The sequence below is a fragment of the Tetrao urogallus genome (genome assembly GCF_951394365.1).
Source record: "Tetrao urogallus genome assembly, chromosome: 4".
NCBI lineage: Eukaryota > Metazoa > Chordata > Aves > Galliformes > Phasianidae > Tetrao > Tetrao urogallus.
The window spans coordinates 10,634-37,628 of record NC_136817.1 but is presented as its reverse complement, the minus strand read 5'-3'; the positions used below and the strand labels follow the sequence as shown (position 1 = coordinate 37,628).

General features: G+C 44.8%; 1 pseudogene across 1 annotated transcript in view; it reads left to right on the top strand.

Annotated features, from left to right (window-relative positions):
• Positions 1-26,789, top strand: part of LOC306945798 (osteoclast-associated immunoglobulin-like receptor) — a 35,001-nt pseudogene extending 8,212 nt beyond the window's left edge. Inside the window, exon 5 of the transcript in view lies at positions 26,573-26,789. The product of the transcript in view is annotated as an osteoclast-associated immunoglobulin-like receptor (transcript). The remainder of the gene's footprint in view (positions 1-26,572) is intronic.
• Positions 26,790-26,995: the final 206 nt, after the last annotated feature.

Here is a 26,995-nt window from a genome sequence, read left to right as displayed (position 1 = left end):
GGCTCGGCTATCACCTCCGCCAGTTCCCTCAGCACTCTCGGGTGGATCTCATCTGGCCCCATCGACTTGTGACAGTCCAGCTGGAGCAGTAGGTCTCTGACTGTTTCTTTCAGAATCGCAGGGGGGTTAGTGTGCTCCCCGGCCGAGATAACCAGGTCAGAGAGAGGGGTATCCTGAGGATAACTGGTCTGACTTTTAAAGACAGACGTAAAGAAGGCATTCAGAACCTCCGCCTTTTCCTTATCCTCAGTGGTCACATTCCCAGCCTCATCCAGCAAAGAGTGGATATTCTCCTTTGTCCTCCTCTTACTGTTAATGTATTTATAAAAGAGTTTCTTATTCCTTTTCACACCAGCAGCTAGGTTAAATTCAAGCTGGGCTTTTGCCTTTCTGATTTCACCTCTACGGTTTTACAGTACAAGGTAGTAAGAATCCCAAATGAATTTTTGTCCTTTTCTCAGAGCTGAAGTTAGAAAAGCACTGGACTGGGCTCCCCAGGGAGGTGGTTGAGTCACCATCCCTGGATGTTTTAAAATCCGTTTGGATGCGGTGCTCAGGAACATGATTTAGCAGAGGGTTGTTAGAGCAAAAGTAGTGTGGTTAGGTTATGGTTGGCTTCGATGATTTTTAAGGTCTTTTCCAACCTGAGTGATTCGATGAGTGTAAGTGAGAAAACGACCTGCCAGGAATCACAAAACATACATAGAAATTGTCTGTAGCTCTGTCAAGGGTTGAAGCCTAGCAAGAAACCTTTTTTAACGTCTTTGAACTATTTCTGAAAACTTTCTGAATTCTGCCTCTCCTCCATTCTTTACATAGCTACAATGTATTAGCCAGCTATGATTATCTCAAATTTCTTTTTGTACTGTTAGTAATTGCGACAGTTTTCCCGAGCACTTGGTGTATAAAACCTAACTAGATAATCCTCACTGTAAGGGGCTATGAGTCCTTTCCGTTTTGATTGGAGAAGGTAAAGCCATGGAGATATTTTATTTAATTTATGATTATCAATTTATGATCAGATATGATACAAACCATTGAAGAGACAGACCTCTGTTGTTACTGGGGCTTACTGTCTGGAAGTGCTTTTTGGGAGAGCAATTTGAAGGACATCATCCTGGGAGCTGGAGGCATTTCTAACTGTAGACAGCGCTGTTTAGGTCTGTTTCTGACCACCACAGAGCCAAGAGGACAGCTACCCCAACTCCTGTGAAGGGGTCTTATGTGACTGATGATGGGGTGAGGCCAGGGGCCTCCTCCTGTTACCTGTCCCCTGTCAAGGAAGAAGCACTGCTGCACTTGCGTTTTGCAGAAGAGGTGACGGGCCTTGGCAGTGGGACGACTGGGATGCCAGCAAGGAAGTCAGGCTGGCCCTAAGTAAAAGTGAGAAACTTCATCTGGATGTAAATATTGCCTTCATAACCTGGGGTTCCCTTGTTGCATCTGCTTGCAGAGGAGAGGGACTGGGCTTTTTCTTGGTGATGGACTGACAAATGAACGAGGAAGATTCAGTCTGGATCAGATAGAATTGGAGCTGAAGGTCTCAGCAGCAGCATGAGAGGCCTACACAGTGCCATCCTATGGACTCCGAAGGCTCAGGGTGCATTGCAGTCATACAGGAATTCATGTTCTGTGAGGCACTCACAGTAGGGGTTGCATGGGGAAGGCATCTGGCTTTTGATCTGAAATGTGCTGCATTTAACGCACTGCTCAAAGGGATGGTATGGGGCCAGAGCAATGGGAATCTGTGCCCTGATATGCAATTAAGTCATATTATGGGCCCTGCAGACAAACGTAATGCCAACAGAAAGATCAGAATTTCCCTTCTCCCAGTAGAAGCTTTTAGTGGAAAAGAAAATAAGGCTTAAAATCATACTTTCAGAAAAATTATTGTTATCTGGGAGAGAATATCTGGACAGCATGGCAAAGGCAGCTGAATGAAAGGATTTTCATTTGTAATTGGCTTGAAGCTAATTTCTTTTCCATGAGGATCTCCTCTCCCAAAGTTTAATAGTAATCAGAGGGCTGAAGAGGCTTCCCATGCCCTTCAGTTGCAGTAGCGTGTGCAGTTGGGTGAAGTCTGTGTCCTGTATCTCAAATCCCTGGGCACTGCCTGCCTTTCAACTACATTTCTGGCTTTTCATCTGATATTCCTACCCTTGTTTACAGATGCTTGATTTTACCTTGGTAATCCAATTGGGCCACATCAGTTTTCTGCAATGAGGAACTATAAAAATGAGCACGGGATAATGAAGGTAAAGCTTATGAATTATTGGAAGGTCTTCTTAAATGAAAAAGAGATAATTACTGAAAAATAGATTTCAGATTTTTCTAAGGAAGTGCAGAATAGGTAGAACATTATTTAAGCATACTGAAATACAACCATTTGAAATCTCCTTTGAATTTCAGAATCGCATGCCTTGTGTGCATTTTATCCTTCACAGAGATCAGCTATGTGTTGGAGCTGTGTTCGCCTGTCACTGACCTGGTAGGAAGTTCCTATATGTGAAGTCTGAAAAACGCTGAAAAATAGATCGTGGGGAATACCACTATGACTCACTTTTCAAATAGAAATATGTCATTGCTACAACTGGATCATTATCCTCTTCAAGAAATTAAAAAAAAAAACAAAACAAAAAAAAACAACATTTTGAAAACTCTTTTCCTCTCTGCCAAATTTGACTGAAAGGGGCCTAGAATTTCAAAGAGATATGATGCCAAGTGTCAGTGACGCCCCCTGTCATTGTAGAAGTTAAGTTCTGCAACCAACTGAGAGCAACAGAGTAATGTTAATCAAATCCAGACTAAACGGTGTCTTTTTTCCGTCTGCCTTCCTTTTCCAAGACTCACAAACTGCATTTCAGGTATTGCTGTCAAGAGTGACAAAAGTTGCGCTTGTAAGAAAAGAGTTATCTGCTCATGGGTAAGGTATTCTGCCATGTATTCATGTAGATTTGTACTGGCAGGGTCTGTCCTTCCATCTGCAATATAAAGGAGTTCATTCTTCTCTCAAACAAATTCCATTGTATCTACTTTGATGAAGCAGGTAAAATAAAATTTGTCTATTTTTGCTGCCAGCTCTCTGAGGTGGCGTATTAAAAGGTGTTGCTTCTCCTCACAGACGCTGAATCGATCACATGGATTTCTCCATTTTGCTGCTGAGAGGTTACAGATCAGTAGCACTATGCTGTTTACTGATGTCGGAGTATCAAACCCTCATTTCACAAGACTTCTGACAACACAGCATTAGTATACAGCTCCCAGAAAGCTGAAATAACTCAGTACTCAGTAGTGTATCACACATGCTTGTCTTTCCAAGTCAAAGAAATAATGTGTGTGCATCTGAAAGCCAAGCAGAAGCTTAGTTACATATGTTTTCTTGGGACAAATCTACTTTCAGTTATTTTAACATGCTTAATAGAACGGTTTCATGTATATATATGTTTCATGCATATTGCCATGTTTCCATAGAATAATCAGGCTATAATTGCTGCGCCTGGAGTGTTTGCTGATTTTATTTCTTGCTGGGATGAATCTCAGCTGTATTCACTCCTCTCTCTGCCTTATTCTCAGATTTGGTCATTTCCTCCTCCTTTTTTTGGTTTCTTTTCCCATGCATTTATGAAAGTGCAAACTTTTCCACGCAGTCCTTTCCTTCCTCTGGTGTCCAGACAGTACTACTACCTCGTCTTCACACTGAGCTGATGAGATCTATTGCCACCCTGATTCAATCTGATCACGTAGTCAAGAACTTCCTTGTTGCTTATGTAATTTTTAAAACTTCCCCAACTATGCTTTTTAAGTGTTTCAGTCTCGTGAGGTTACTTCTGCAAGATCAAGGTTCTCAGAATTCTTTTATGCCTCTTCATTATGAATAAAAAGAGTATTTTCATCTGTAAACTGCATACATGCTCAGATTGCTAAGTAAACATACTACAGCAAACGGCAAGAAGGCTAAGCCTGTAAAATCCCCTTCATTGGCTGTGGTTTGTGACTTTGGTCTTGTATTTTCTGAGTTTTGTAGGACTTGCGTCTAACCCTCTCACCCTGTGTCGTTCATTCAGATGCTGTACAGGTCAGAGCACAAGTCTGCATCTGTACGTTTGAGATTTACTGCAGTTTGAGTCTAGCTTTAATACATTGCTTCATTGTGTGAAGACTGATTCAACCTTAATGTGACTGTTAAACTGCAGTAGATAGAGACCGTGACTACAGCTTGCCCAGCCCTGAGCTTGGCCGTCACGATCACTTAGGCACTACTCCTGGAAAGCTGCTGAGTATAAACTTAGCCTGAGAAGATAGATCGGCTGAATTGTCTAATTTGTAACAGATGGACTTGCTGAAACACAGAAGTCTTTGTTATTCTATGGAAAAGGCCATTCAAAACTGAGGCAGATGTATGAAACGGAAAAATACGTAAGATTTTCTTTGGCTGTGGGCCACTCAGAACAACTTAGCAATTACAGTTGGTATGTAAGTAATGTGAAATCAGATGAATTTTTTTTTTTCTGAATCTGAAGTTTCCAAAGCTTCAGAGATGACACAGATGAAATAGAATTAGAAAAAATGCTTTATGTAAGCAAGAATGAATTTGGTATTCCAAGCACTGTCATTCATAGTGGAAAATTCTTGGTGCTCGTGTACCTTAGATATCTACTGGGGTACTTCCAGATACATGCACTTAGGTACAAGGCATAGTATCTGCAAACTAATGAAGATCACTTAGTTCAGGCACTGAAACCTAGCAAAATGCTAACCTTAAAATAAACCTGAATAAAATAGATTAACTCCACAGTGATCAACTGTTAGGATTCTGACAGGCTTTTATAACAAGTCTTTCTCTTGGATGCAGAAAATACCTTTGGAAAAGACAGATGGGAGGCTATCTGACTGATTTGTGAGAACAGTCAAAATGTGCTATGAGAAGGGATTTCCTCCCGGGTGACCCGCTGCACTGATGTCCAAGCTGCAGCTCATTTCAGAAGTGTTGCTGAGCTCCTTAGTGGTGCTTTGGGACAGCTTTTCCTTATCTGAAACCACTCCTTAATGATACCAAGGGTCTAACTAACTCGCATTGCTTTCAAATACCTGCATACTGAACAAACTCAATTACATGAACTTGATTGCTCTTCATTCTTTAGAGATAATTTGATAGGAAAATCTTGGAGTCAGCTAAAAGGATCCCATTCACCCCTGTGAGCATAGGTGTTGCTATCCACGTTTCTTAGAGAACGACAGATTTCTGTGAATTGCAGTTATTCAGGATAGGACAGCTATTACACTCCCCAGACTGGCTCCTATTGCATTGTAGACCTCAGTGTTTTTGCAACATGGTGTGTACCGCTGCTGAGAGCACTTTGCTATATTCAAGATGAACCTTCTTTTGAGTGCAGTGATACCATGGTTTTCATATTGCTTTACCCCAGTCTATGCACATCTGATTGCTGTTGTGGGCCTTTCCCTGTACAGGTTTGATTTCACACACCTGTATCTACCTGTATTACATTGTACAAAACCTTTTGCTTGGAGAGTAATAAATGACTTTACCCCGGAAAGAACAGAAATATTCCTTCCTTCCTTCCTTCCTTCCTTCCTTCCTTCCCTCCTTCCTTCCTTCCTCCCTCACTTACTGCTTTGGCTTATTACTGAAATGCAGATCTCCTAGAGGTCTTCTTTCAAGTGTTTCAAATATTCTCTACAATACTTGTCATTAATTGATGGTATTGCTTTTTTGCCCACATTCTATTGATTAGATGGAGCTGGCCTCAGTATGAGCCTTGAGAGATTGCCATCCAGGAGCATTAAAGAGGTTTAAATCCCTTAATGTTCAGTGCTTTAAAAAGTATTTTATGATAAGGCAATTAAAAATGACCTGCTGCAGAAGGTAACAGGATCCCAGAGTGTGTTACAGGTATGGCTCAGCAGAAAATGAGCACTATATCCAATTTCTCCCCTTGGCCTCTGCTTATCTCATAACAACTGTCACTTTCAAAAAATAAAGGAAGCAACCCAGATCTCTGCTGGGTTGAAGGATGATGTTTTGTTGCAGCGTGGAAAGTTGCAAGTTCTGAGAAAACAATGACCGTTGAAAGGGGTCCGTTCATGGTGCAGGAAATCTGATTTCTGGAGCTGTGTGTGCATGTGTGTTCTCACTTCACAACTGCTTCCAGATAATGGGGCTACCAACTCAGGCAGGAACGGTAGGGCTGTCATCCTTAGTCTAAAGTTCAGATCTTCTTTCTGCCTTGTTACAGTTCATTTGAGGTGTTTGTAGCAATGCTCGTGGCGTTCTCTGTTTGGCTGCAACTCTGACTAAATGGAATAGAATGGTGAAGGAAAAGACAGAAGCTGGTATTCTCTGGGCAAATTTGCGTGCCAAATCCACCTTTAGCAGAAGAAAGATGTGGTTTTTCAGAACTCAGGAGAGCTGTACCCGCAAACACTACAGGCATATTTGATGAGCTTGCATTCCCCTTCTGTTGAATCAAAAACCTGGGCTAAGAAGGAATGTTCCATGTAGGGAGAAGAAGATGATAGAACGTGTTCCTTTCAAGGCTCGCATGGGAAATGTCAGGTATAGTGCTGAAGGCACCATTCAGCCACGGGCCTTTTTTGCCAAAAAAGTCACAAGACAGGCAGCGCTGCAGAACTGAGTATTCTCCATGGATTTACTCATCGCCTGAAACAGACTGTGGCAATTGTCTTTGTGATCATCAGCATATAGTTAAAAGGGAGCAGCTGACAAAGGTTAGGGCATACCAGTGAGTCTTTCCATTTTGAAAGATTTTCATGTAGTCCTTGCTCATCTCTAAGTACTGAAGATTTATCAGAGTCACGGATTCCATCTGTCTTTCATCATCACCATGGAATATTATTCCAAAAGCTGTTAAGCTATTGCAAATGACCTTATCTGAGCCATGCTCTTTTTTCTGTTTTAACTTGAAATGCTTGTTATGTATTCATTTCATGTATCTCTTATTTGTGCCTTGCCTCAAGCTGGAAGTCACTCTAAGAAAGCCATCTAAAAAATTCCCTATTTAGTATGTGTGTACATCTCAGTGTGAATTGTAGTGTATGCTATCTTTGGTTCATGCTGTACTCCGTAATGTGGCAGTATGGCTGTACTCTTTCCAAAGCAGCATGCCTTTTCAGAAAGCACTTCACCTCCAGCTGAAGTTGTTCCTGTGTTATTGAACTGTAAGGGGGATAAGAAATGCCACGTGGAAGAAGCAGCTGTGCTGGCTGCTTCTCCTCTGTTGTCTGGGGGAACATCTGATAAGGTGCCCATCTTGTACCTATCTGTGGCTCCAGTGGAATGTGTGGCAAGGCAGAAGCGAAAGACTTGAACTTGGCAGCTGGGAAAAAAAGCCTACAAAATAAGGCAGTTACGCACAGATTGAGATAAAAGTGACAGATGTGAATGATGAAGAAGTCCGTGTAATATCTGACCTTCTTCCTCAGAGCAGAGATTCACTGTCAGACAGGCCGCTTCAGACATTGATCTCATCACACAACTGAAGCAATGACAGCGTTTGCTTACTGCTTAAAGAGAGGCCTCCAGGGTAAATGCACAAACAGGTGTACAAGAAGAGTTAGCAGTTGTCACTCTTCCCAAACGCACTGTGATATGGGATGTGTTCAAGGTAGCAGACTTGCTGGAGGGGCAGATTTACTTGCAGCTTTATAGGAGACCTGAGATATCAGTGCAGAACTTTACGATAAAACACCGTTAGTAAAATCTATTGAAGAGGTGAATCCTCCTAGTTTCTGATTTCCTTGAAGTTTGTGACTCCCTAATCATGAAACTAAAATTGGTATTATTGAAAATCATATGTTTGGTTATTTTGATCCAGCTGGACTTTAGTTTTAATATTTGCCTTCCTGCCTATCGGGGAACTTGAGTAATTTTAACCTGCTATGATACTGTGCAGCTCCTCCCTTTGACAGAGTGGTGTAGGCTGTTATCAGCTTGGCTGAGGGAGCTGGGATTGTTCGATCTGCTGAAGAGGAGGCTCAGGGGAGACCTTACAGCTCTCTCTAACTACCTGGAGGGAAGTTGCAGTGAGCTGGACTCGGCCTCTTCTCCCATGTAAGCAGTGAGACGACCAGAGGAAATGGCCTCAAGCTGCACCAGGGGAGATTCACGTTGGACGTTAGGAAATACTGCTGCTCGGAAAGAGTGGTCAGGCACTGGAATGGGCTTCCCAGGAGGTGCTGGAGTCACCGACCCTGGAGGCATTCAAGGAATGTTTCAAGGATTTGGTGTTGAGGGACGTGGTTTAGGGAGAACTGTTGGTGATGATCTTGCAGGTCTTTTCCAACCTCGGTGATTCTCTGATAGCAGGAGAAACAGTTATTGCCTATACTTTTTTCTATTCTACGTCACTTTGTATTTGGGCTGCTGCTTGGGATCTGCTCAGGAACACCGATTATCTTAGATACTTTTGATCTGTAAAGATGAAAATGAGAATGAAGATGGGGTGGATTTTAATATCAGCTATTGGGTGAATACCAAGGATGTAAAAGGGGATTTGAAATATTTGATGGATTGAGATAAAAAAGACCTAGTGGAGATTGTAGGGATTGAACTGTCTTTCCTTCTTCATGTATCAAATTGGAAAGTGCTCTTCAATATCAGGCAAAGGTGACAAATTTCAATTCAATCATATCTCTACAGATTTTTTTTCTGTTCTCATAAAAACGTTGTACAGAAGACTGCAATATTGAAGAGGAAGAGTGAGATTCAATTTCCAGCCACCTACTTTCCTGAACATAGGTGTCCTTACGTTGGTGTCCACATGGGAGCTAGGAACTTGACTCAGGTCCCCACATAAAGGCACCTGATGAAAGTTGAGGTGCTGCAGGGTGCTCCTTGCTTCCTGCTGCTGGTACCGACAAGTCCGGGTGTCTCTGGAGCTGCCTGTCCCATTCAGCAGTCCTGTATGTCCTGAACTGCTGCACAGTTCTGTGCCCTTTTAAGGCCGTGCTGTTGGATAAGGTGATGAGAGCACTTGACCAGTATAGGACAATACAGGAACACAGGATTCAGCCTTGTCTTGAGACTTTGGAGAGAAGAAATAAAAGTCAGCTTCAAATAGGCCCAGAACTGGGAAAGGGTCTTCCACCCCAGGCAGATCCTGCTGATGAACTGCACAGCGCAGAGTTGTCTCACGCTCATAGTGAGGAAACATCAAGAGGAGCAAAGCTGAAAGCTTATTAAAATTCCACATGTACAAAGCTAAGTATGACTGAATTGTTGTATCTAGTATTTTCTGTTCTCACCTCAGGACCAACTGCAAGTTGAGTTCAGTATTTCACTGCTAACTGTAAGGTCAGAACCTTGAGAAACAGATGAGGACTCAACAAATCAATCAACAGAATTATGCTCTCCTTTTAATATAGCTGTCCCTCCTTGATGATAGCAGAGAAGGGACAGTTTGCATTAGTGTTTAATCAGTCGGTTCCCTGACTTGGTCTGGAAATGTCAGTTCTTAGTCCCCCTTGCCTTGAAAAATGAAGATACTGGAATTTGGTGTAACTCCTTTGTGTGAGAGGTACAGTCCTCCTCCCGGTATTTGCCTCATGGAAGGGCTTGCTCATAACCCAGAGTGTAGTGCTCATAACCTCACGTAGCGCAGTGAGTCTTGACAGAAGACTCAGTGGTAAACTCGGAAGTTTTCTCTGTTTATTTTCTTCAACCTTAAACACATTAATTTTTAGTCATTTTATTTAAACCTTGGTTTCGAGAAAATGTTACCAGTAAAACCTGGTCAGGAAAAAAGCATGATGAAATTATTCACTCTGCTGAAAGTTTTCAAATTATCAAAGTGAATGAAATCCCATCTATTTGAAGTTTCATTAGAAATACCCAAGCATTTCCCTTCCTACCCCGATATACCTTAACCCAGAGGTGGCAATTAAGTATTTGTTGTCCTACAAAAGGAGGTTGAGTATGAACTGAGAAATCGGTCAATTTCTAATGGCATTTCTGTACGCCTTGTGGTGAAAGTGGTGAAGACAGATGAAAGGCAAGTAGGTTGGTATACTAAATGATCATTCTTCATACTGAATAGCAATTTCATGCACTTTGAATCCAAGAATTAGAGCCTCTTGTTTTGTAACTTGATCACAGCACAGTAACTCCTAAGCTAATTTCTTCAAGGCTCATCTGTAGTCTTAGCTGATTAGCCTCCCACAGTGAAATGTTTGGGATGGAAGACAGCAGCAAGTAGAGATCGCTGATTTATTTGATTGCAGCCATTATGGCTACCCTAGGAGGACTTGGGAGCAAATCCTGTTTTCCATGTACTCAAGCTAGAGTGAACCTTTGCTCCAACTGTACCAAATGTAACTATGTGAAATGCTTGTTAGTGTCTCAGTAGTAAGGGTGAGCGCTCTATTCAGAGTCACTGCAGTCAAAGACTTGCAGGTAGTTTTCAGAGTTCAAGACAAGTGGCTCTGTGGGCATGCTGCCCAGCCACGGTCCCTCATGCATCCCTACTGGTGGACTGCCAGAGTGCCCTGTGCTTCCCTTTCAGCCTCTGCACCTTTGTTTCCTTCTCAGGGAATCGGGGTAAGAGATGAAAGGCAGAGATAACACGCAGAGTGCTTTGCCCACCTGTATTTTCTGGAGAAGTGCCTTCAGATGTCTTGGCACAAGTTTTCCCTAATGACTTCGGGCTTACAAAATAGGGCTTCATAGTCCTGGATATTGCAAGCATTAGATCCATATGGGTTGAACTCCCTAAGAAAGTCACATAAGCAGAAGCACACACGAAAATAGAACTTATTTTAGTTCAAACTCTGGTACATAAATACAGGAAGGTTTTATGGTTGTTAGGATCTTATGCTTTCATGACACTACAAAACGTCATAGGAAATCAGCAAAATCGTAGCAGTTTTCATTAACAGATTCTTACTAAAAAAAAAAAAAAAAAAAAAAAAAAAGGGAGGGGGGTGGGGACTTTAAAGTAGGATAGAACAGAACACTACAAAAGGAAACTTGTGAAGGTACATCAGCTTTGTGAGAACCTGTAATAAACAATGTGGATTGCTCATATCTGAGTCCATACAAGGACCCAGTCGGACCGAGAGTGCTGGAAGGAAGCTTGTGCTGCACAGAAGCTGCAAGGAAGTTCAGGCTGCAAAAAGTGCTGCGCTGAAAGAAGCAACCCCGTGCGGAGTCCTGCTTTTCTCTGGATAAGGAACAGCTCCAAGGTGGATGGAATGTACTCAGGGGTCTCCTGAGGGGTTTTTGCAGGGTAGATACAGAATTTGTTAAAATTAGGACTAGTTTGGCTCATTGCCTTTTTGTGGGTTTCGATTTGTGTTTCACACTTGTTGCAGTGTATAGAAAAATGATACAGGATGCTATGAACCGTGCCTTCTTTGTTAATAAGGAAGGGGGAGATGTGGGGGAAGATGTAACTGTGAGCAAGTCAGCCAAGAGTCTATCAGACTCCTTGATAGAGCCTATCACCGTGAAACCTTGGGAGTCTGGAGTGTAAGACTGAGAGCAAATGGGCTCTGTTTGTGTCTAAGGGCAAACAGGAGGTTGTGTCTGTATGCACTGTTAACCTTATCACACTTAAGAAACCTTTCATCCTTTATCACTATTGTTTGGGAGAAGCTGGGCCAATTAACTGAGGAGGGGGACAGCACTTTCCTGCTTATAAGTGAATGGTACATGAGATGTGTGTTGAACACCATAAAGCAGAACTATTCGGAGAACGATTCTGATGCGACAAGAAACCGTGCGAGCTCTCTAACTCGGCTGAGCGCCGACAATTGGCGCCCGAACAGGGACCCCAAGCCGGGCCCGACTTGAAGACTGACCGCTCCGGAGCACGCTGAGAAAAGCGTGGCAGGTGCCGAGAAAAACACGGAGCACGCTGAGAGAAGCGTGGCACACGCTGAGAGAAGCGTGGCACACGCTGAGAAAGGGCGCAGAACACGCTGAGAAGCACGGCAGACGCGGAGAGAAGTGCCACAACCTGAGGATTCATCGCCCCGACAGCTCGGAGTGCCTTTCTCCGGACCGTTGCCGTGGGGATTCATGTGAGCTCCGAACAAAAGAACGTCCGAGTTACTTTGCAGATTGTTCTGAAAAAATGGGAAAAGACGGTGCCCGCTGCCGTTTTACAGCAGGTGCTGCTCTGGGCTGCCAAGAGTGACCCCTCGATCGCAAATCAGACCATTTACGACCCCGAAGGAGGGGACCGGGTCGGGGTGAAGCTATGGGACGCTGCTGCTGCGGGTGGTAAGACAGCGTTCGGGGAGCTGCAGACTCGGAGAAAGCTCTTTGAAGCGCTAAAGAGTCACTGAAGATCCGACTGCAGTCCGACAGCGCCAGTCTGCCTGAGGGCGAGGGAGAGGCTGGTTGCTCTGCAGATCAGCCCACGATACCATCGGCTGCCCGGCCGCCGCCGTCGGGTGGGATTTTCACTGCCGGAATCAGGTGAACGGGAATGCTCATTTCCCACTGATGACATGGGGGAGAGGAAGAATCTTGGGGATATCCTGTCCTGGTTATTGTCACTGTCTTTGTGATTGGTAAATGCTTATGGCAATGAAAGTGTAAATGTAAATGGCAGATGGAAATGTAATGGTTAATGGTATACGGAGGTGGAATTGTTAACAGTGCACAGAAGTGTGAATGTTAGTGCTGTATGGAAGTGCAAACATCAGTGCTGCATGGAAGTGGAATTAGGAACGGTACATGGAAGCGTAACTGAGGGTACAAATAGTGGAACTGTGAAAAACAAAACAACGAAGACAAAAATCAGCACAAAGTTTAAAGAAGAGCAGCGGGTTAAAATATTCAAGTCTGTGATCTGCTCCAGCCAAAGCAGATCAGTGCCGGCAAGAGAACGCATCCCCACACTGCTCCTCCCCCCGCTGGTAACCAGAACGCAAACGAGGCGTTAATGGCGAGTGGGGACGAAAACAAAAGACTGGAAGCGAGAAGAGCCTTGATCTGCAGAGATGTAGGAAACTCGGTATCCCAGTGTCAGCACGGGAAGCCTGAGGAGGGAGGAGCTGAGAGAAGGGCTCTAGGACCCAGAGATCTCCGCAGGAAGAGCTGGGAGGGGGGGCTGGCAGGGCCCAGGAGGGTTCTGCCCTCACTGAACAGAAGAGCAGCTTGTGCCAAAAGCGGTGCTGCGTCTGGTAACAGATGCGATAGCAGTGAAGGGTGGAGAAAATGAAGCTGAGGAAGGAATGACAGCAAGGTGTGGAATTCGTAGCAAACGCTGAAGCAAAATGTGGTGTTCTTACTGCAGTAAGTGATGAGTTTGTAACCAGACGGGAAACCACTGGCAAAAGTGAGGAGGTTTGCTTTGTTAAACGTTTGCAATCTAGTATAGGAAAACAGGTAGGCATACACAGATTGTTGTACGTGCCAAATTAATCCAAACCTTGACTAGGCATGATTTACTAAAACAACAGTGCCACAGCCCATATACAAAGGTCTGGGCTCTCAGCTGCAGAGGGCAGCAGTAACCTTCCCACTGAAATGTGGCAGGTCTCCCAGTAAAGAAATACTCATGGCTGGACTGTGCATGCGTATTATAAGTGCAGTGCAACGGAGAGCACAGGATACTATGTAAGTATTCAGAACAAGTGAGCTTTCTGTGGACACGCTCAGGGTAGCAGTGGTTCCTGTTCTTCAGGCGGCCGCTCTTGACTCAGTGAATACCAATGCCCTCGTACGTTCACTTTTCTGTGCAGGGAGTAGAAAACAGCAGGAGCTGCTGGCCTGAAGGCTTTGTCATAACTGAGCAACCTGATGTGGCCATAGGTGACCCTGTTCACTGCAGGGGAGTTGGGTCAGATGGCTTTAAAGGTCCCTTCTGACTCAAGCAGGTCTATGATTCTCCCTGCCCCTTTCTGGTAACTGCGTGGCACAAGCCTCACCAATGATGCAGGTACAAAACGTATTACCCAAAGCAGGAGTTTCTGCTCATAAAGTGGGGCAAAACCGGAATTGTCCAGTCTGAAATTTCCTTGCAGTAGCTCAGATCACTCTTGTTCGAGTGTCTCGTACTGATTCAAGGTATTCCTAAAGAACAAAGTTCATTAGAGAATGAGAAACCACCATCCTTACATGAAGGCAAGAGGTTCTCCAGAACACCTTGCTACATAATCCAGTTCCCCAGGTGAGACATGAGCTATTATGAAGTAGCTATTGCTTCTGCAGAAGTTATTAGTGTAATGTGAACAGGTGCAGAAATCACTTGAAGAAAGCGACATCTTACTTGAAAATTCTTAGTTCCAGCTTGTTAGACAGAGGCGAGCAGGTGGGAGGAGGTTGGTGGGGAAGTGCTTTGATGGGAGAAATATTCAGAGCTCGCTCCTCTTGCAGTGAAACCCAGCTCTGATCAGATGCAGGTCTTCTGAACTTGGCCACAGACTCTAGCTTCTTACAACCCTTGTTATTGCACAGGTGCTGTTTGGATGCACAGCTGTAGTCTCCAGCACCTTGCTGGAGCCTGTTTTTCTCTGTGCTTTACAGGCAAGGCCATTTGTGGGCGAAAGACTATTAAGCAGGAAAAGTTTTGTTTATGGAAAGGCTTAAATTCTTTATAAAGGAATCCCAGCCTATACTGAAAATGTGGTGTGGCTCCACTAAGCAGAAATTGAAAATGCTTTCTCTGACTTGAGAGTGTTGCAGTGACTGATACACCGATGAGACACAGACAGCTCCTCTTCATTGCCAAATTCTCAGGGTTGCAGCTTGTCCTGTGTGATAGGAAAAAAGCCACCTTGCCATGCTTTATCCTAGGCAAGAACTGATAGCACAGTAAAACTGGAATTGTATCACATCAGTGCCCGAGTGATTTATTACGATCTAGGGCACTATGTCTCACCTTGGATGTACGAGTTCCAAGGAGAATTTTGGTTTTCACAAGGCGGCATTAAATGGCCAGGGATGGCAATGGGTACCAAAGGTGGCTGCCACGTGCTGCCATGAGGCAATGCAGGCAGTGACATCACTGCATGCCTTGTCCTGACTCATGTCTCAGCCTGGGGGAGTTACTCTAAGGAAGTCTCCTGCAGCTTTCCACTTACTGAATCAGTCTTCTGGGCAGCACTGGGATGGAAAATGATTGCTTCTGCTCCAGGCATCTAATGCAACGATGCAATGGATTTTCTGATTTGCTCCCAGTCCAGAAAAGTCAACACAGCTCCACAGGATGCACTGAATAAATATTAATATTGCTGTCCTTACTCCCTGAGCTCATTTTTGCTCTTGGTGAATTGATTCTCATTTACTCTGTGAATACAAAGGGAGCAGTTTTGTTAAACCTCACAGTTGCTCTAACCTGCAGAGAAAAGCTTGGTGTCATCTATCTCATTCCCTGTTTTCCAAGACACACGCAGATGATTTGCAGAGTTACTGGGCTTCAAACCAGGTGTCTGATAAACAATCTGCTTCTGAAATAGTGGAATGCAGCTGCTTTTGCATTCTCCAGCAGATTTCAATGTGCCTGTGGCAGTAGTAAATATTAAATCATAAACAGCATCTGTACAAGATGCTCTTCTTCCTTCCTCATTTTGACAGACACTTGTCAGGAGCCACAGGAACGCGAATGTAGAGCACAGACACCCAGTTACCAAGCAGTGTTTCATTACCGTATGTTAATTACATTTTTGAGAAGTTCTAGGAAATCAGGAACATAAAACATGCAGGCATCTTCTTTCCATTGATCAGAGAACTGTGCAGCACAGCTGCAACTTCTCCCAAGTCTTTACTGCAGGAAAGATTCTGAAAAAAAAAAAAAAGCCTCTCCCTTTTCCTCAGGATTTTTTTTCTTTTTTTTTCTTTTTCTTTTCTAAACATAAAAAGCAAATAAAAGCATAAAAAGAAGAGATTTCTGGGGATAGCTGGAATAAACTCTACTCAAGTTCAGCATTCAACACGATGTTTCTGTGTCTTAGGAGTAAATGAGAGGCAAGTTCCAGGCAAGGCCCAGCTGGCTAAGTGCAAGTTTTCTAGTATAGCTAGGAACTGGATTGGCTCTTTGGCTGCCAAGCCCACCTCCAGTAATTAGAAGCTGAATTAGAAGCTAATTGACTCTCTGCAATTCACTTCCAGTGCTCATTATCACTTTGATATTTAAAGTACTTGTAAAACTGATGAATCTGTACTTGTGATTTCTCTGAAGTGAGAAACTAAACCAAGTTCCAGAGGAGTAGCTGGGTGATAATTATCTGTTAATGTTCTTCTACATGTTGATTTTGGTAATGGCTGTATTTTATTAAGGACTAATGAGTCATCTTCAGTGCTTCAAGTCCAGGTGACAAGGAAAAACCCAGCAAAGGACAGTTACAGCCCACGGCAGCAGCAGCAGCAGCAGCAGCAGCAGCAGCGCAGTGGGTGCAGTTCTGTTACCCAAAGCCTCCTGAGGAGATGACATTTGGAGATCAGCTGAGTGCTGTTTGTGGAGCAAGCTCCTCTCAGGAAAATTAAGGAAGCAGAAATGCAAATGCCCAGCACTCGGCTCCTGCAGGCATTTGGAACGCAGTCGGCTTTGCCATTTGTTTACATTTTCATTTTTTCAGGAAAGCGGTCGCATTGGCAGTTTCTTGTGTAAGTCCAGAGGGCAATTTTGTATTTTTGTTGTATTCCCTTTGGAGCATGCTGATTGTTTGCCTCCCTGCAAGCTTTCCAGAGATCTCCCCTGAGGAGCTGCACCTGGCGTATTATAACTGCAGTGCAATGGAGAGCACAGGATACTATGTAAGTATTCAGAACAAGTGAGCTTTCTGTGGACACGCTCGGGGTAGCAGTGGTTCCTGTTCTTCAGGCGGCCGCTCTTGACTCAGTGAATACCAATGCCCTCGTACGTTCACTTTTCTGTGCAGGGAGTAGAAAACAGCAGGAGCTGCTGGCCTGAAGGCTTTGCCATAACTGAGCAACCTGATGTGGCCATAGGTGACCCTGTTCACTGCAGGGGAGTTGGGTCAGATGGCTTTAAAGGTCCCTTCTGACTCAAGCAGGTCTATGATTCTCCCTGCCCCTTTCTCGTAACTGCGTGGCACAGGCCTCACCAATGATGCAGGTACAAAACGTATTACCCAAAGCAGGAGTTTCTGCTCATAAAGTGGGGCAAAACCGGAATTGTCCAGTCTGAAATTTCCTTGCAGTAGCTCAGATCACTCTTGTTCCCCCTTTTAAAGAAGGCAAAGGGGGGGGAAGGGGGGGAAAGGGACGCAAATAAGAAAAAAACAAAAGCCATGCTTAACAAAAGCACGTTTGTGTTTTCCCACGTTTAGATAAACGCTCCCATCAGTATGTGCAACAATGGAGAAACAGGCTGCAGGAGCTGAAGGCCTTAAATGCCTGGAGAACAGCATCGATGGTAAGTGTTAAGGAAAGATCAAGTACTTCTGTTCCTGACGTTGCTTTTCTCTTAAATATCGAGTGAAGGTTTTCTTAGGATTCCCATTTAGGCAGAGCTCAGGGTTCAGACTTCAGCACAGATGATTGTTCTGCACTCAGAGAGTAGACTGAGCCAAAGCAGATACAGATAGAGTCATGAAGCAAACTAGGACAAGGGAGAGGAGAATGAGAGCTCCAGGGGTTTTGGTGATTGCAATTACTTTTTGCCTGTCAGTCAACAGATTCCTGCTTCTAGGGTGTTTGCAGACAGTAGCCTGAGAGTGTTTTGTTTAAAGTAGCCATTGCTCGTGGCCAGCGTTTGGATCAGTTTCTCAGTTACATTCAGTTGGTCGGCACACGTGGGTTTTTGCTTTAAGCGTGGATTGAAAGACACTTGCCTTTGTTGGAATGTAGTTTTCACGGATGTATTTGGAAGTTTTCAGCTCCTTTGGAGAGGGAAACTTAGTGGAGCCACACCACATTTTCAGTATAGGCTGGGATTCCTTTATAAAGAATTTAAGCCTTTCCATAAACAAAACTTTTCCTGCTTAATAGTCTTTAGCCCACAAATGGCCTTGCCTGTAAAGCACAGAGAAAAACAGGCTCCAGCAAGGTGCTGGAGACTACAGCTGTGCATCCAAACAGCACCTGTGCAATAACAAGGGTTGTAAGAAGCTAGAGTCTGTGGCCAAGTTCAGAAGACCTGCATCTGATCAGAGCTGGGTTTCACTGCAAGAGGAGCGAGCTCTGAATATTTCTCCCATCAAAGCACTTCCCCACCAACCTCCTCCCACCTGCTCGCCTCTGTCTAACAAGCTGGAACTAAGAATTTTCAAGTAAGATGTCGCTTTCTTCAAGTGATTTCTGCACCTGTTCACATTACACTAATAACTTCTGCAGAAGCAATAGCTACTTCATAATAGCTCATGTCTCACCTGGGGAACTGGATTATGTAGCAAGGTGTTCTGGAGAACCTCTTGCCTTCATGTAAGGATGGTGGTTTCTCATTCTCTAATGAACTTTGTTCTTTAGGAATACCTTGAATCAGTACGAGACACTCGAACAAGAGTGATCTGAGCTACTGCAAGGAAATTTCAGACTGGACAATTCAGGTTTTGCCCCACTTTATGAGCAGAAACTCCTGCTTTGGGTAATACGTTTTGTACCTGCATCATTGGTGAGGCCTGTGCCACGCAGTTACGAGAAAGGGGCAGGGAGAATCATAGACCTGCTTGAGTCAGAAGGGACCTTTAAAGCCATCTGACCCAACTCCCCTGCAGTGAACAGGGTCACCTATGGCCACATCAGGTTGCTCAGTTATGGCAAAGCCTTCAGGCCAGCAGCTCCTGCTGTTTTCTACTCCCTGCACAGAAAAGTGAACGTACGAGGGCATTGGTATTCACTGAGTCAAGAGCGGCCGCCTGAAGAACAGGAACCACTGCTACCCTGAGCGTGTCCACAGAAAGCTCACTTGTTCTGAATACTTACATAGTATCCTGTGCTCTCCGTTGCACTGCACTTATAATACGCATGCACAGTCCAGCCATGAGTATTTCTTTACTGGGAGACCTGCCACATTTCAGTGGGAAGGTTACTGCTGCCCTCTGCAGCTGAGAGCCCAGACCTTTGTATATGGGCTGTGGCACTGTTGTTTTAGTAAATCATGCCTAGTCAAGGTTTGGATTAATTTGGCACGTACAACAATCTGTGTATGCCTACCTGTTTTCCTATACTAGATTGCAAACGTTTAGCAAAGCAAACCTCCTCACTTTTGCCAGTGGTTTCCCGTCTGGTTACAAACTCATCACTTACTGCAGTAAGAACACCACATTTTGCTTCAGCGTTTGCTACGAATTCCACACCTTGCTGTCATTCCTTCCTCAGCTTCATTTTCTCCACCCTTCACTGCTATCGCATCTGTTACCAGACGCAGCGCCGCTTTTGGCACAAGCTGCTCTTCTGTTCAGTGAGGGCAGAACCCTCCTGGGCCCTGCCAGCCCCCCCTCCCAGCTCTTCCTGCGGAGATCTCTGGGTCCTAGAGCCCTTCTCTCAGCTCCTCCCTCCTCAGGCTTCCCGTGCTGACACTGGGATACCGAGTTTCCTACATCTCTGCAGATCAAGGCTCTTCTCGCTTCCAGTCTTTTGTTTTCGTCCCCACTCGCCATTAACGCCTCGTTTGCGTTCTGGTTACCAGCGGGGGGAGGAGCAGTGTGGGGATGCGTTCTCTTGCCGGCACTGATCTGCTTTGGCTGGAGCAGATCACAGACTTGAATATTTTAACCCGCTGCTCTTCTTTAAACTTTGTGCTGATTTTTGTCTTCGTTGTTTTGTTTTTCACAGTTCCACTATTTGTACCCTCAGTTACGCTTCCATGTACCGTTCCTAATTCCACTTCCATGCAGCACTGATGTTTGCACTTCCATACAGCACTAACATTCACACTTCTGTGCACTGTTAACAATTCCACCTCCGTATACCATTAACCATTACATTTCCATCTGCCATTTACATTTACACTTTCATTGCCATAAGCATTTACCAATCACAAAGACAGTGACAATAACCAGTCACAGGATATCCCCAAGATTCTTCCTCTCCCCCATGTCATCAGTGGGAAATGAGCATTCCCGTTCACCTGATTCCGGCAGTGAAAATCCCACCCGACGGCGGCGGCCGGGCAGCCGATGGTATCGTGGGCTGATCTGCAGAGCAACCAGCCTCTCCCTCGCCCTCAGGCAGACTGGCGCTGTCGGACTGCAGTCGGATCTTCAGTGACTCTTTAGCGCTTCAAAGAGCTTTCTCCGAGTCTGCAGCTCCCCGAACGCTGTCTTACCACCCGCAGCAGCAGCGTCCCATAGCTTCACCCCGACCCGGTCCCCTCCTTCGGGGTCGTAAATGGTCTGATTTGCGATCGAGGGGTCACTCTTGGCAGCCCAGAGCAGCACCTGCTGTAAAACGGCAGCGGGCACCGTCTTTTCCCATTTTTTCAGAACAATCTGCAAAGTAACTCGGACGTTCTTTTGTTCGGAGCTCACATGAATCCCCACGGCAACGGTCCGGAGAAAGGCACTCCGAGCTGTCGGGGCGATGAATCCTCAGGTTGTGGCACTTCTCTCCGCGTCTGCCGTGCTTCTCAGCGTGTTCTGCGCCCTTTCTCAGCGTGTGCCACGCTTCTCTCAGCGTGTGCCACGCTTCTCTCAGCGTGTGCCACGCTTCTCTCAGCGTGCTCCGTGTTTTTCTCGGCACCTGCCACGCTTTTCTCAGCGTGCTCCGGAGCGGTCAGTCTTCAAGTCGGGCCCGGCTTGGGGTCCCTGTTCGGGCGCCAATTGTCGGCGCTCAGCCGAGTTAGAGAGCTCGCACGGTTTCTTGTCGCATCAGAATCGTTCTCCGAATAGTTCTGCTTTATGGTGTTCAACACACATCTCATGTACCATTCACTTATAAGCAGGAAAGTGCTGTCCCCCTCCTCAGTTAATTGGCCCAGCTTCTCCCAAACAATAGTGATAAAGGATGAAAGGTTTCTTAAGTGTGATAAGGTTAACAGTGCATACAGACACAACCTCCTGTTTGCCCTTAGACACAAACAGAGCCCATTTGCTCTCAGTCTTACACTCCAGACTCCCAAGGTTTCACGGTGATAGGCTCTATCAAGGAGTCTGATAGACTCTTGGCTGACTTGCTCACAGTTACATCTTCCCCCACATCTCCCCCTTCCTTATTAACAAAGAAGGCACGGTTCATAGCATCCTGTATCATTTTTCTATACACTGCAACAAGTGTGAAACACAAATCGAAACCCACAAAAAGGCAATGAGCCAAACTAGTCCTAATTTTAACAAATTCTGTATCTACCCTGCAAAAACCCCTCAGGAGACCCCTGAGTACATTCCATCCACCTTGGAGCTGTTCCTTATCCAGAGAAAAGCAGGACTCCGCACGGGGTTGCTTCTTTCAGCGCAGCACTTTTTGCAGCCTGAACTTCCTTGCAGCTTCTGTGCAGCACGAGCTTCCTTCCAGCACTCTCGGTCCGACTGGGTCCTTGTATGGACTCAGATATGAGCAATCCACATTGTTTATTACAGGTTCTCACAAAGCTGATGTACCTTCACAAGTTTCCTTTTGTAGTGTTCTGTTCTATCCTACTTTAAAGTCCCCACCCCCCTCCCTTTTTTTTTTTTTTTTTTTTTTTTTAGTAAGAATCTGTTAATGAAAACTGCTACGATTTTGCTGATTTCCTATGACGTTTTGTAGTGTCATGAAAGCATAAGATCCTAACAACCATAAAACCTTCCTGTATTTATGTACCAGAGTTTGAACTAAAATAAGTTCTATTTTCGTGTGTGCTTCTGCTTATGTGACTTTCTTAGGGAGTTCAACCCATATGGATCTAATGCTTGCAATATCCAGGACTATGAAGCCCTATTTTGTAAGCCCGAAGTCATTAGGGAAAACTTGTGCCAAGACATCTGAAGGCACTTCTCCAGAAAATACAGGTGGGCAAAGCACTCTGCGTGTTATCTCTGCCTTTCATCTCTTACCCCGATTCCCTGAGAAGGAAACAAAGGTGCAGAGGCTGAAAGGGAAGCACAGGGCACTCTGGCAGTCCACCAGTAGGGATGCATGAGGGACCGTGGCTGGGCAGCATGCCCACAGAGCCACTTGTCTTGAACTCTGAAAACTACCTGCAAGTCTTTGACTGCAGTGACTCTGAATAGAGCGCTCACCCTTACTACTGAGACACTAACAAGCATTTCACATAGTTACATTTGGTACAGTTGGAGCAAAGGTTCACTCTAGCTTGAGTACATGGAAAACAGGATTTGCTCCCAAGTCCTCCTAGGGTAGCCATAATGGCTGCAATCAAATAAATCAGCGATCTCTACTTGCTGCTGTCTTCCATCCCAAACATTTCACTGCGGGAGGCTAATCAGCTAAGACTACAGATGAGCCTTGAAGAAATTAGCTTAGGAGTTACTGTGCTGTGATCAAGTTACAAAACAAGAGGCTCTAATTCTTGGATTCAAAGTGCATGAAATTGCTATTCAGTATGAAGAATGATCATTTAGTATACCAACCTACTTGCCTTTCATCTGTCTTCACCACTTTCACCACAAGGCGTACAGAAATGCCATTAGAAATTGACCGATTTCTCAGTTCATACTCAACCTCCTTTTGTAGGACAACAAATACTTAATTGCCACCTCTGGGTTAAGGTATATCGGGGTAGGAAGGGAAATGCTTGGGTATTTCTAATGAAACTTCAAATAGATGGGATTTCATTCACTTTGATAATTTGAAAACTTTCAGCAGAGTGAATAATTTCATCATGCTTTTTTCCTGACCAGGTTTTACTGGTAACATTTTCTCGAAACCAAGGTTTAAATAAAATGACTAAAAATTAATGTGTTTAAGGTTGAAGAAAATAAACAGAGAAAACTTCCGAGTTTACCACTGAGTCTTCTGTCAAGACTCACTGCGCTACGTGAGGTTATGAGCACTACACTATGGGTTATGAGCAAGCCCTTCCATGAGGCAAATACTGGGAGGAGGACTGTACCTCTCACACAAAGGAGTTACACCAAATTCCAGTATCTTCATTTTTCAAGGCAAGGGGGACTAAGAACTGACATTTCCAGACCAAGTCAGGGAACCGACTGATTAAACACTAATGCAAACTGTCCCTTCTCTGCTATCATCAAGGAGGGACAGCTATATTAAAAGGAGAGCATAATTCTGTTGATTGATTTGTTGAGTCCTCATCTGTTTCTCAAGGTTCTGACCTTACAGTTAGCAGTGAAATACTGAACTCTACTTGCAGTTGGTCCTGAGGTGAGAACAGAAAATACTAGATACAACAATTCAGTCATACTTAGCTTTGTACATGTGGAATTTTAATAAGCTTTCAGCTTTGCTCCTCTTGATGTTTCCTCACTATGAGCGTGGGACAACTCTGCGCTGTGTAGTTCATCAGCAGGATCTGCCTGGGGTGGAAGACCCTTTCCCAGTTCTGGGCCTATTTGAAGCTGACTTTTATTTCTTCTCTCCAAAGTCTCAAGACAAGGCTGAATCCTGTGTTCCTGTATTGTCCTATACTGGTCAAGTGCTCTCATCACCTTATCCAACAGCACGGCCTTAAAAGGGCACAGAACTGTGCAGCAGTTCAGGACATACAGGACTGCTGAATGGGACAGGCAGCTCCAGAGACACCCGGACTTGTCGGTACCAGCAGCAGGAAGCAAGGAGCACCCTGCAGCACCTCAACTTTCATCAGGTGCCTTTATGTGGGGACCTGAGTCAAGTTCCTAGCTCCCATGTGGACACCAACGTAAGGACACCTATGTTCAGGAAAGTAGGTGGCTGGAAATTGAATCTCACTCTTCCTCTTCAATATTGCAGTCTTCTGTACAACGTTTTTATGAGAACAGAAAAAAAATCTGTAGAGATATGATTGAATTGAAATTTGTCACCTTTGCCTGATATTGAAGAGCACTTTCCAATTTGATACATGAAGAAGGAAAGACAGTTCAATCACTACAATCTCCACTAGGTCTTTTTTATCTCAATCCATCAAATATTTTAAATCCCTTTTTACATCCTTGGTATTCACCCAATAGCTGATATTAAAATCCACCCCATCTTCATTCTCATTTTCATCTTTACAGATCAAAAGTATCTAAGATAATCGGTGTTCCTGAGCAGATCCCAAGCAGCAGCCCAAATACAAAGTGACGTAGAATAGAAAAAAGTATAGGCAATAACTGTTTCTCCTGCTCTCAGAGAATCACCGAGGTTGGAAAAGACCTGCAAGATCATCACCAACAGTTCTCCCTAAACCACGTCCCTCAACACCAAATCCTTGAAACATTCCTTGAATGCCTCCAGGGTCGGTGACTCCAGCACCTCCTGGGAAGCCCATTCCAGTGCCTGACCACTCTTTCCGAGCAGCAGTATTTCCTAACGTCCAACGTGAATCTCCCCTGGTGCAGCTTGAGGCCATTTCCTCTGGTCGTCTCACTGGTTACATGGGAGAAGAGGCCGAGTCCAGCTCACTGCAACTTCCCTCCAGGTAGTTAGAGAGAGCTGTAAGGTCTCCCCTGAGCCTCCTCTTCAGCAGATCGAACAATCCCAGCTCCCTCAGCCAAGCTGATAACAGCCTACACCACTCTGTCAAAGGGAGGAGCTGCACAGTATCATAGCAGGTTAAAATTACTCAAGTTCCCCGATAGGCAGGAAGGCAAATATTAAAACTAAAGTCCAGCTGGATCAAAATAACCAAACATATGATTTTCAATAATACCAATTTTAGTTTCATGATTAGGGAGTCACAAACTTCATGGAAATCAGAAACTAGGAGGATTCACCTCTTCAATAGATTTTACTAACGGTGTTTTATCATGAAGTTCTGCACTGATATCTCAGGTCTCCTATAAAGCTGCAAGTAAATCTGCCCCTCCAGAAGGTCTGCTACCTTGAACACATCCCATATCACAGTGCGTTTGGGAAGAGTGACAACTGCTAACTCTTCTTGTACACCTGTTTGTGCATTTACCCTGGAGGTCTCCCTTTAAGCAGTAAGCAAACGCTGTCATTGCTTCAGTTGTGTGATGAGATCAATGTCTGAAGCGGCCTGTCTGACAGTGAATCTCTGCTCTGAGGAAGAAGGTCAGATATTACACGGACTTCTTCATCATTCACATCTGTCACTTTTATCTCAATCTGTGCGTAACTGCCTTATTTTGTAGGCTTTTTCCCAGCTGCCACGTTCAAGTCTTTCGCTTCTGCCTTGCCACACATTGCCACATTGCCACACATTGCCACACACTGGAGCCACAGACAGGTACAAGATGGGCACCTTATCAGATGTTCCCCCAGACAACAGAGGAGAAGCCGCCAGCACAGCTGCTTCTTCCACGTGGCATTTCTTATCCCCCTTACAGTTCAATAACACAGGAACAATTTCAGCTGGAGGTGAACTGCTTTCTGAAAAGGCATGCTGCTTTGGAAAGAGTACAGCCATACTGCCACATTACGGAGTACAGCATGAACCAAAGATAGCATACACTACAATTCACACTGAGATGTACACACATACTAAATAGGGAATTTTTTAGATGGCTTTCTTAGAGTGACTTCCAGCTTGAGGCAAGGCAAAAATAAGAGATACATGAAATGAATACATAACAAGCATTTCAAGTTAAAACAGAAAAAAGAGCATGGCTCAGATAAGGTCAGCTGCAATAGCTTAACAGCTTTTGGAATAATATTCCATGGTGATGATGAAAGACAGATGGAATCCGTGACTCTGATGAATCTTCAGTACTTAGAGATGAGCAAGGACTACATGAAAATCTTTCAAAATGGAAAGACTCACTGGTATGCCCTAACCTTTGTCAGCTGCTCCCTTTTAACTATATGCTGATGATCACAAAGACAATTGCCACAGTCTAGTTCAGGCGATGAGTAAATCCATGGAGAATACTCAGTTCTGCAGCGCTGCCTGTCTTGTTACTTTTTTGGCAAAAAAGGCCCGTGGCTGAATGGTGCCTTCAGCACTATACCTGACATTTCCCACGCGAGCCTTGAAAGGAACACGTTCTATCATCTTCTTCTCCCTACATGGAACATTCCTTCTTAGCCCAGGTTTTTGATTCAACAGAAGGGGAATGCAAGCTCATCAAATATATGCCTGTAGTATGTGCGGGTACAGCTCTCCTGAGTTCTGAAAAACCACATCTTTCTTCTGCTAAAGGTGGATTTGGCACGCAAATTTGCCCAGAGAATACCAGCTTCTGTCTTTTCCTTCACCATTCTATTCCATTTAGTCAGAGTTGCAGCCAAACAGAGAACGCCACGACCATTGCTACAAACACCTCAAATCACAGAATCACAGAATCACAGAATTGTAGGGGTTGGAAGGGACCTCCAGAGATCTGTGTGCCAGAACGGGCATTTGAGATCCAAAGAAGTCTCAGGCAGGGTGCAGTACACGGTTGATTTCCCCTTGGTTTGTGTAGAGAAGGAAGATGCAGAGAAGTATCAGTGCCAGTGCTGGGTGTTGGAGCCACCAGCGACATCGGAGACAGTGACCCGAGGAGCTGGTGGTAACAAGTGAGGGCACTGGGAAAATGAGTGTCCTTGTGCTGTTCTCCCCAAGGCCATGTCACACTGCTGTCTCCTCTCTGCACTCAGATCACGGGTACCCCCACCAGGCATTTCCCTCAGCCCTGAGGAACATGTGGAAATGGCGACCAATGCTGCCATCCACTGCTGGAACAAGAACTATGGGGCCGCCTTCCTCCTGCACAAGGATGGGTCTTCAACCCCCGTGCAGCACCAAGAACCCAGTGGTGGGGGCACAGCCACCTGCATCCTCTTTGGTGACCCCAGCAGGTGCTGGCACCTATAGGTGCTCCTACCACATCAGGGGTTGCTGCCTACAGTCCTCCCCCCTTGGGGTCAGCATGATGCTGGAGGTGATGCCCACACCTGCACTCAGGTAGGTGTCAGCACCCATTTGTTTGTCCTGCCGTCCGTCAATCCTTCGTGTCAGTGTCTCCACATCCCATCCCTGTGGATGTAGTGGTGGAGAATGGGGACACATAAACAGCCAGA